The sequence below is a fragment of the Amia ocellicauda genome, chromosome 4 (genome assembly GCF_036373705.1).
Source record: "Amia ocellicauda isolate fAmiCal2 chromosome 4, fAmiCal2.hap1, whole genome shotgun sequence".
NCBI lineage: Eukaryota > Metazoa > Chordata > Actinopteri > Amiiformes > Amiidae > Amia > Amia ocellicauda.
The window spans coordinates 14,402,568-14,412,411 of record NC_089853.1 but is presented as its reverse complement, the minus strand read 5'-3'; positions in this window follow the sequence as shown (position 1 = coordinate 14,412,411).

The following is a 9,844-nucleotide window of genomic DNA, read 5'->3' as shown; positions in this document are numbered from 1 at the left end:
TTGAACAGGCTCCGAAGCACCAGTCACTGGCGCTCTGAACGGGCATGGGCACCAGTTACTGGCAGGCACTTGGATATCTCAATTCTTATTGGCCAATTCATATTGGTCAAAGCAGTAGCTCTGAGTCTGACACATCGGGGAACAGCGCATGTCTTTGATTTTCGTCATCAGCTAACAAAAAATTCTAAAAACAACAAGGTAAGCAAAGAGTATCTTATATACACTATAGTTATGTTATGGTGGTTTCATTGTTGTTCTGTTTTAGCTAACGTTAGCTTACTCAAATGTAATCAGTTCAATTATTATCAAAGTGTGTGTGCTAACGCTAGCTAACAATACAGTCCGTAAGTATTTGGACATTGACACATTTTTTGGCCTTTTTGACTGTCAGCTTTAATTGATGGTCCTTATAAAAAAAAAAAACAATAGTGCTTGTACATAAGTACTTAAGTCTTACCAACCCTGACACACACACACACACACACACAGAGGGGTTGGTAGAAGAGTAGGAAGAGAGAGGGTGGTTTGAAGAGACAGTGATTGGCTATGTCCATCAATTATGAATTCTTAGCCACTGTGTCACTGAGGAAAACATACACAAGCTTTCTTAAATCCATCTTTTACAGTACTAGTGTTTTTCTTAACAAAATAGTTTTTTCGGGTTCCAAAGCAATTTAATAGGCTATTTAGCTTATTGGTTGTAGTGCCCTGGCCGATGGCCTTGGTGCCCTGGCAAATTGGGCATCCCCTTAAGGCCAAGTGGCCTTGCCCCTAAAATCATGAAATTCTAAGCCTGTCGATGGTACAAGCCTGGGATTTCGCCTGGATCCAATTCAGCACTTTTTGTACATCCTTAGGGATTCCCAAAGTTCCCTTTAATATTTCTGTTGTCACTGCTTTCATGATCCACTGTTATGAACATCACTACTAACGCCCCTTATCCATTTGGAGACTGGTTGCTGGTATTCAGTTTCATGCCCAGTGCCTCAATCCTTCTGTCCCAACTCTCCTTAGCCATCTCTCCATCAGTTTGCTTCTCAAAGGTTGTAAAAAATCCACAGCCTCTCCCATCAACAAAAGGAAACATTTAACTCTCACTGACCTGTAAAAACTCGTCACCCTCCTCCAAAACAGATGCTTCGACCGATAAACAGACACCTTATTGGCTTTATACGTTTCTCTCTGGTGTGGCGAGTACATCACCTGCACTAACAAGAACAATCACAGAGTAGATTTGTCACTACCTGATCTAAAAATGTATCCTGACAGGTATACCCTGCATCTAAAATATTCGAAAATTAACACTTCCAAAATGGGTTATTGTGTACCCATTGCTTGCACTAATACATATTTTTGTCCGTATTCTTCCATGACTCAATACATCAATATCCACCCACGTACCACACTGAGTGAATGCCTCTTTCTGAAAGCAGTTCTGCAGTCCTTATTCAGGTCCTGGTTTACTGCTCATCTCACTCACATGCTATGGAGATGTGATCTCTCACCTATACACACACAGCACATTCTGCTGGACACTGCTACAACAGCTGTGCAACACCATACCCTGAGCAACATCATCAAAATCCTAGGACACTGGACTTCTTCCACCTATGAACAATACATACACGCCATAACATTAAAGATATTATCATTGCCCAATTGTTGTGGACTACTTTATAATGCCTGGAGGGTGGGTAGTTTCAGGCCTGGGACCTCCAGAGATTTATTTTTCCCCACAGGTTTTGTTTCTCTCCTTCATTGCTTGCAGGCTCTAAATTAAAACTTTGTATTGCATATTGCAGGTGGTGGCTACTGCATTTCCCCCGTGTATCCCAGGTAGTTCAGTCAAATTTGTGCACACACATTTATTATTTATTGATTTATTATGTACAATATGTTCAAGGCACTATGATAGGCTCTAGGAGCTATACCACACATAGTTAATCCCTGTCAGGTCTAGGTGGTCCGATCAAATTGAGTCTCACTTTGGTGGTCTCACTATGAGCTGCAGATAGCAGTCGTGCTATCGTGTCCTAGCAGGGACACTGTGGTCTTGAAAAGTGAGTCATGGGAGTCCCGGCTTGTTCTATGTGAGCAGTAGCTCAGTATCACGTGGCCACTATGTTTGCTAACGTGCTCTAGAAACCGACAAGGATCTTACACTCAGGTGGCTTGTCGTTCTGAGTGAGGTAGGGTCATCTCAAATATGCTCATGTCAGTCAGGCAAGCAAACGTTGCCAAAATTAATGGCGGGCAGGGACCCCCTGAATGTGAGACTTATGCCAATGTCTATGCATATGCTTGTTACACTGTCGATAAACTTTCATGTTATCACATGAGTTGTCCTGACTGAGCAAATAAAAATTGTATTTACCTTGCTCTCTATCCAAGGTGGTTTTCCAGAAGCATTGGGTACGAGCCTGCTTTGGGAACATTAATGGGGTGACATGAGATTCCCCCCACACCATAATTAAATATGGGAGTGGTGTAGTCGGGAGGTTAATGTTTTTTATTGTGAGGTTACTGCAGTGAAGGGGGGTCCTCTGTTGTCCCCCAGGGACTCCCACCCCCCCCTACACAAAGAGGGTGTTTCTCCAGTATGCAGTGTACTTGGGCTGAAGCAAGGGGCAGGCCAAGTAACTGACTGCATACGGGGGCCTATTGGTGACTTTGAAATAAAACTTTTAAATTGTTTCCGAGGTGAAAGTTTATTTCCCCTCTGGGGAACTGTTTATTCATTTCAGATAACCAAGGTTACATCTGCAACCCAACGTTTTTTCGTCAAGATCCTCCTCCCCACAGTCATTGAATCCCTCCACTTTGGTGCTGGTTTCAGAGAGGTTCCAATGGTGGAAATCGCAACCGGGCCCAGACTCTGTCAGGGGCCCACAATCAAGCAAAACTGGATCCCTATGAGACTTGATGTTCCTTTACAAATGTGCTTTCCCCTTAACCAGTGTTTTATACTACAAGTAATAATCAGCTTATGTATATTTGGGACTAGATACAAAACTAATATCTGTGAGACTTCTCAAGACCGCTAACTGAATATCTCAGTGTCCAGTGGCATAGCCTGTGTAACTACGTATAAACAATTATAATATTTCTGTTAGTGGCTGTAACCATTGTAAGCAGAAAAAATACATTGTTCATTTAATAGGCTAGCAACCAATTAGTCTGACTAAAAAGCATCCAAAAATGCTTTTGAAACATAAATCTGGCTGTTTAAAATGTGACGAGCACAAAAGGCAGCTGAAAAACATGCAGAAACAAAGTACACAACAAGAGTTTATTGTGGTTTCCAAGCGACTTGTCATCAGCAATACCAACCGTGGAAGCTACAACTATTTGACAATCACACACGCAAATTATGATTACAAAGTGGGATCTCAAAAGATAAACAGGCTGTCATTAGAGTATCCTCAATCAAAATATATTGTATTCTGTTTCTCCAGCAAGAGTTTTGGCTAAGGGTTTCTCAATTTGGCATAAGTTGTCTCTAAGAATGTCAGAACACAAATCTTATCAGTTGCTCATGTGGCTTCTGAGCAACTGTACAACTGAAAAACAGTTTCAGAATAAGTTTAAGAGGGAGAAGGAATGATGGTATGGATTTTATTTTTGGCCTCATAGAATCTAGCTTTTCTGACTGGTTATATGCAAACAATAAATAGATAGTTTTTTTCATTGAGCCAAATATGGCCTGGTCATGGCTGATTAAATGTGTTGCACTCAGCATGTCTTTAACATCCACTGTCTTATTAAAGATAATCCAAATGAATTATTTAAACTTGGCTGAGGTTATGACAAACAACTTAGAACTACAGTTTGTTGATGTATTCCACAGATATATCACATTAAGCTGAATTGCTACTCAATTGACTAAATATGACAAAACAACTGAAGAGTGCGGGGGGCAATGTTATGATAGTATGCAATGCTGCCTTTATAATTGTAATCTTTCATTCGAACATGCAATTCTCAGCTGAAACAAAGCAATTCTTTGAAGTTGTAAATTGGCTGTGCAAAAGTCTTTCTGGATCAACTATATTTTGGGACATACTGTTGAAGCATCTGAAACATTACACTCTGACATTTTATTCAGACCATCAGTCTTGTGCCAAGGCCACAAAAGCAATATCTGTGCAATTCCTGAGCTAAATTATACTTTGATACAATTTGCTGAAGGGCCTATATGACATCAAAACATTTTCTGCAATAACAGGCCTCATTAAAATGATAGAAACATCTAATTTATTAGAATTTTTTGAACATGCAATTGCAGCTGTAGATCACATGAAAGCATATATGATATATTTAGATTTTCAAAAAGCTTTTGATAAGGTTCCACACCAAAGACTGATCCTCAAATTGGAAGCTGTAGGCATTCAGGGTAATGTAAGTAAATGGATTATGAACTGGTTGATGTCTAGGAAACAGAGGGTGTCGATTAGAGGAGTCGCTTCTAACTGGAGTGAGGTTGTTAGTGGAGTTCCACAGGGATCAGTACTAGGGCCTTTGCTTTTACTAATCTATATTAATGATCTGGATTCTGGGACAGTTAGCAAACTTGTCAAATTTGCAGATGATACTAAAATAGGTGGCTCAGCAGATACAATCTCGGCAGCACAGGCTATTCAAAGGGACTTAGATAATATTCAGTTGTGGGCCGACACCTGGCAGATGAAATTCAATGTGGGCAAGTGCAGGTAATAAAAATGTCCACTATAATTACACTGTGTGAGGAATAGAACTAGATGAAGTAACGCATGAGAAAGACCTAGGAGTCTACGTGGACTCCTCACTTTCTCCATCCAAACAATGTGGGGCAGCAATAAAAAAGGCAAACAGAATGCTAGGGTATATTGTCAAAAGTGTAGAATTTAAAACAAGGGCAGTAATGTTCAGACTGTACAATGCACTAGTTAGACCTCATCTGGATACTGTGTACAGTTCTGTGCTCCACACTTCAAGAAAGATATCGTTGCTCTAGAGGCAGTTCAGAGGAGAGCAACCAGACTTATTCCAGGTCTGAAGTTGATGTCCTACTGAGAGACTGAGGGAACTGAACCTTTTCACCCTGGAACAGAGGAGACTTGATTCAAGTCTTCAAAATCATGAAAGGCATAGACCACATCAAACCAGAGGAGCTTTTCCAGATCAGCAGGGACACACACACCCGGGGACACAAATGGAAATTGGGCTTCAAGGCATTCAAGACAGAAAACAGGAGACACTTCTTCACACAGAGAGTTGTCACAATCTGGAACAAACTCCCCAGCGATGTGGTTGAAGCTGAAAATGTGGGAACATTTAAAAATAGACTGGATAGGATCCTTGGATCACTTAGTTATTAATGGACACCAAACGACCACAATGGGTCGAATGGCCTCCTCTCATTTGTAAACTTTCTTTTGTTCTTATGTTCTAACCTTGTTGTAGGTCAAGTTGTTTGGAATAATATGCTAACGCCATCAATCATGCCACTGTAATTTTACAAACACCAATATTGTACATTTTAATGAGATCATTGCCAAATTTACTGTAATCAAAACTTGATGCAATAGACTTTTATTTGGTAAGACACTGTGGTGGGGTGGCCAGGAATGGAGGCTCAGAGACAAACTGCAGGTACAAAAACAAGACTTTTACTAACAAAGGAAACAGGCACAAGGGCCAACCAAAAGAAAAATAAATAACAACAAATAAGCAAAACAAAAGACACAGGGGAAGGCTAGGGGAAGGTCATCAAAACAATTGCCCTCGGGGTGTACAAACCAGTCCCAAATCTCCCGGGATGATGGAGAACTTGGTCGTGGCGGAGGTACAGAGGTGGCTACTGGTGCCTAGGGTGGTCATTGTTCTTTTCTGGCTTGACTGTGGGGGCATCCTTCCCAGCTGTGGCCGTCCACCTCACAGCGGACACACCATTCCACCGGTGGCTGATCAGGACAGGATCGCCAGCGGTGGTCCAGATCCCCACACCAGGAGCACCAGGGAAAGAGGCTAGCTGGATCCTCCAGAGGTGGGGGTAACAGCTGCTGTTGCTGCCTTTGCAACCGTCACTGTCTGTTCTGCTTTCCCATATTGTATTTTTTTATTATTATTATTTTTAACTACCCCTGCAGTACTGCTCCAAGCACTATCCCACTTCTGGCACCATATGTGGTGGGGTGGCCAGGAATGGAGGCTCAGAGACAGACCGCAGGTACAAAAACAAGACTTTTATTAATAAAACAAACGATACAGGCACGAGGGCCAACCAAAAGATAAATAAACAAATGTCTCGCAGAATAGCTCCAAAAGCAGTAACCTGTTGAAGTGCAACATGAGTAGGCCACATAAATTCACACATGTAGTAATCCAACATTTGTCTGTGAATGACTTGCACAAAAAGGTGTCACAGTGAAACATTGAACAGTTAAAAGTGAATTTGTTAACTAAGATTTCTGGATACCATGCACGCAGAAACAAATGATTTTCAATTATTGTATAACAATGTACACATTCTCATCTAAAGTTACCTGAATTGAAATGATCACTACACAGCCACCATAGAGAGCTATGTTTTCAACACACACACACACACACACACACACACACACACACACATATATATATATATATATATTTTTTTTTTTTTTACTGACTGTAACAGTCAATATGCACATTCATGTTTAAGGCATTATGATTACATAGATAATATATTGTAGTGTGCTTTTCATATAGGAATTTAATGCCCTTATTTAATATACAGAACATCCATGTAGCACACAAGTCATTACAGACCAAATCAAAGAATAATGGAGTAAATAACACTCTCTACACACTCTTGATAATAATAATTAGTACTGGGCATATAAAAAGTTATTTATTATGAATAAGCCTCGTTTTCCACTGGGACTGTGAATAAGGTCCATTGCTAGTCAGTCAGACACACTACAAATATGACAGCAATCAACGCTGACGAGATAGTTCAGAAAAAAGGCAGTAATGTCACCTCAGTGATATGGAAGTGGTTCAGTTTTGCAATGTCTGACGTCGAGCAAACCACTGTGCTTTGTAAAATGTGTAGAAAGTCTATCACAAGTAAAAGTGGCAGCACAACAAACCTAGGTGCTGGACCTGCAACAGAGACATGCAGCGGAATGGGAGCAAAGTGTGGCACTGTGAGATACAGATGCGAGCTCCTGTCCCACTCCCAAAACCCTGCTAGATTAAGGTTACTAACATTAGCTGCTTCATTTTCCAATGTTATCCCATATGACAAGAAGGGGCCCCGGAAGGAAATTACAGATGCAGTGACATTTCATATCACGAAAGAGATTTTGTTTTTTAGGGATGGCATACTAGAGGTATTTTTTTCAATTTTATTTAAAACAAAAAGTATGCGCAATGCGCTGTTCTTTTGTTATTCTTACACTAATGTTATTGCACATGTAGGCACATGTAAGTTTTAAATAAATAAAATACTTACATGTTTGAATATGTCTTAGTCATGTTTAGTTTATTTAGAGAAAAACATAGAGAGATTTGACAAAATCTAGATTTTATTTTTAGGCTATATCACCCAGCCCTATTAGGTAGTGTATAAAAATGTCCCTTTCACATCTCCTTTCCCTTGCTACCACCTGTTGTGACAACCCAGGGCACAACAACTATCTAATTTTGTCACACTACCTTCCAAGTAACCCAATTAGCTTGCCTGCTAAAAGGGTGACTGTTCTTGTAAGGCTGCGGCGATTGTGATGTAATCTGCTGGATCTCTATAGCTGTTGTACCTGCATGCGTGAATTAAAAAGGAAGGTGGAAAATATTGTTTTATGCGAGTGAATTAAAAAGGAAGTATTCTTTACTTGTTGTTAAAATGTATATATTTATGAATTATATATAATAGGCTTCAGGATATAATTTAACATTGTCAGATTAAATTTAGAATCATAAATCATATGGACATTCAAACCAATCTCTACTGGTGTAAGGTATGTCGTCTCAAACACCATATTAAGGTGACATGAACTCTTTGAAATTAAAGTTGAAACTGTAATTTTTTAAAAGGTTTAATATGAAGTGTGACATGAAAGACATACCATAAAAAATGACACAATAATTTCAAACAATATACTTCATACTAAATTATACACAATCCACAACTCATAATTTCCAAATCATCCCTTGTATTACATTTATTTAAAGTTTGTTTTGCATGCTCAGTAAAATGATTTATGCTTGATAGCATCACCTACTTTTTTAAAAACATGTTGTGACAAGCTGAAGAAATTACAGAAACTGATAGTGCAGACATGTATGCTGAACAAGATATTTGCTTTCAGTGAAGCAGTTATCAGGGAGCTACCCTATGTATTTTTTCTAACAGCCTTTCTATCTGTAATCAAGCTCTCCCAGTGGAACAGAAGCAAATGTCTTGACTTTTTAAATATTCCAGATGGAGAGACATGTGGTCAAACTCAAATCCATCAAATTATAGCTACTTCCATGACAGAAGGGTGTTGATGTGGAAAGCTTAAAGTTCTCTCAAACATGGACTGAATTAAAAGCAAATGTTTGACAATTTATTTCAGGAATCTGTTTTATTATTGTTGGGATATTTTATTTATTTATTTTAAATTCAAATCATTGTTGTTGTTTTCATGCACAGATTCCTCTTGCATAATTCTTCATATAGTACATTTTTACTTACTGTATTGTTTCACAATTTTTCACTCTACAAACAATCAGCAACATTTTTGGTTTGATGTTTTCATATTAGCTTAATTATCTCCCACATAAGTACATAAATTAACAAAGACTTACCTGTAGGCTTACAAATTTGTAATGCTTTTTTTTTATCAACTTATCAACTTTTTATCTAGGTTTTCCCACTTAATGCTCAACGTTGAGATACAAATTTAGAGTATATAACATATACACAAGGAAAGCTCTATTCATAAGCTGAATTAAGACATGCAATCAAGAACCCGAAGCCACAACGGTATTGACAACAGTGAACTGAAAGAAGTTTGTATTTTGGCTGAAGAACCTCAGTTTTAACATTTAATTTGAATTACAGAAAATCTAATGTTTGTGGATTATTACATTAATCTGTTAAGAGTAAAAAGCTGTCTGAAGACTGGGACATTTCAATCTGCTTGCAATTTTGCTATAATGAATGGCAAGTACAAATTCCAGGTGATGATAGACCAGACTGATGACAAATTCAATGTGATAACTGGGAAATTAAAAATAGAAAAGACTAGTTCTCAGTTGCTAGACCAGATGATAATACAGCTGAAACCCTTTATAACATGGTGCCTGGGGTCCAAAGCATCACATCACGATATAAGCAGGATCCCGTTAACAGATTCGGGCATATTTTGGGCATTCAAACTTCATACATGTACTCAATTCATGTAACAATTATGGGTGATAATTACACAACTGAATTCTAAGCATAATCACGTTAACCATTATTAAAATGATTTGCAATTGCATTCTTTAAAACTTTTGATACACTATACAATAAAATAAAGTCCATGCGTGTGGACGCAGTGCGTCAGCTAACTGACGTAACCAATCAGAATAGAGGCGCGTTTTTGCGACCACAGCTCGACAAGGTTCAGCCGCCTTTGAACAAGAACTTGTGACCGCGACGAGAAACACACCGAGTTATTAGAAATGGCGGAGGTTTAAAATAATTTAGTCGCAGCAATTCTTAGTGTTATTGATGAACCAACAGGTTGGCGTATGTAATGCTAACTTTTGTCACACGTCAGAAGTTATGTACCAATAAATAATACAAAATATATTATCTCTATACAGGCAAACGTGTTTCAAACAAAATCGG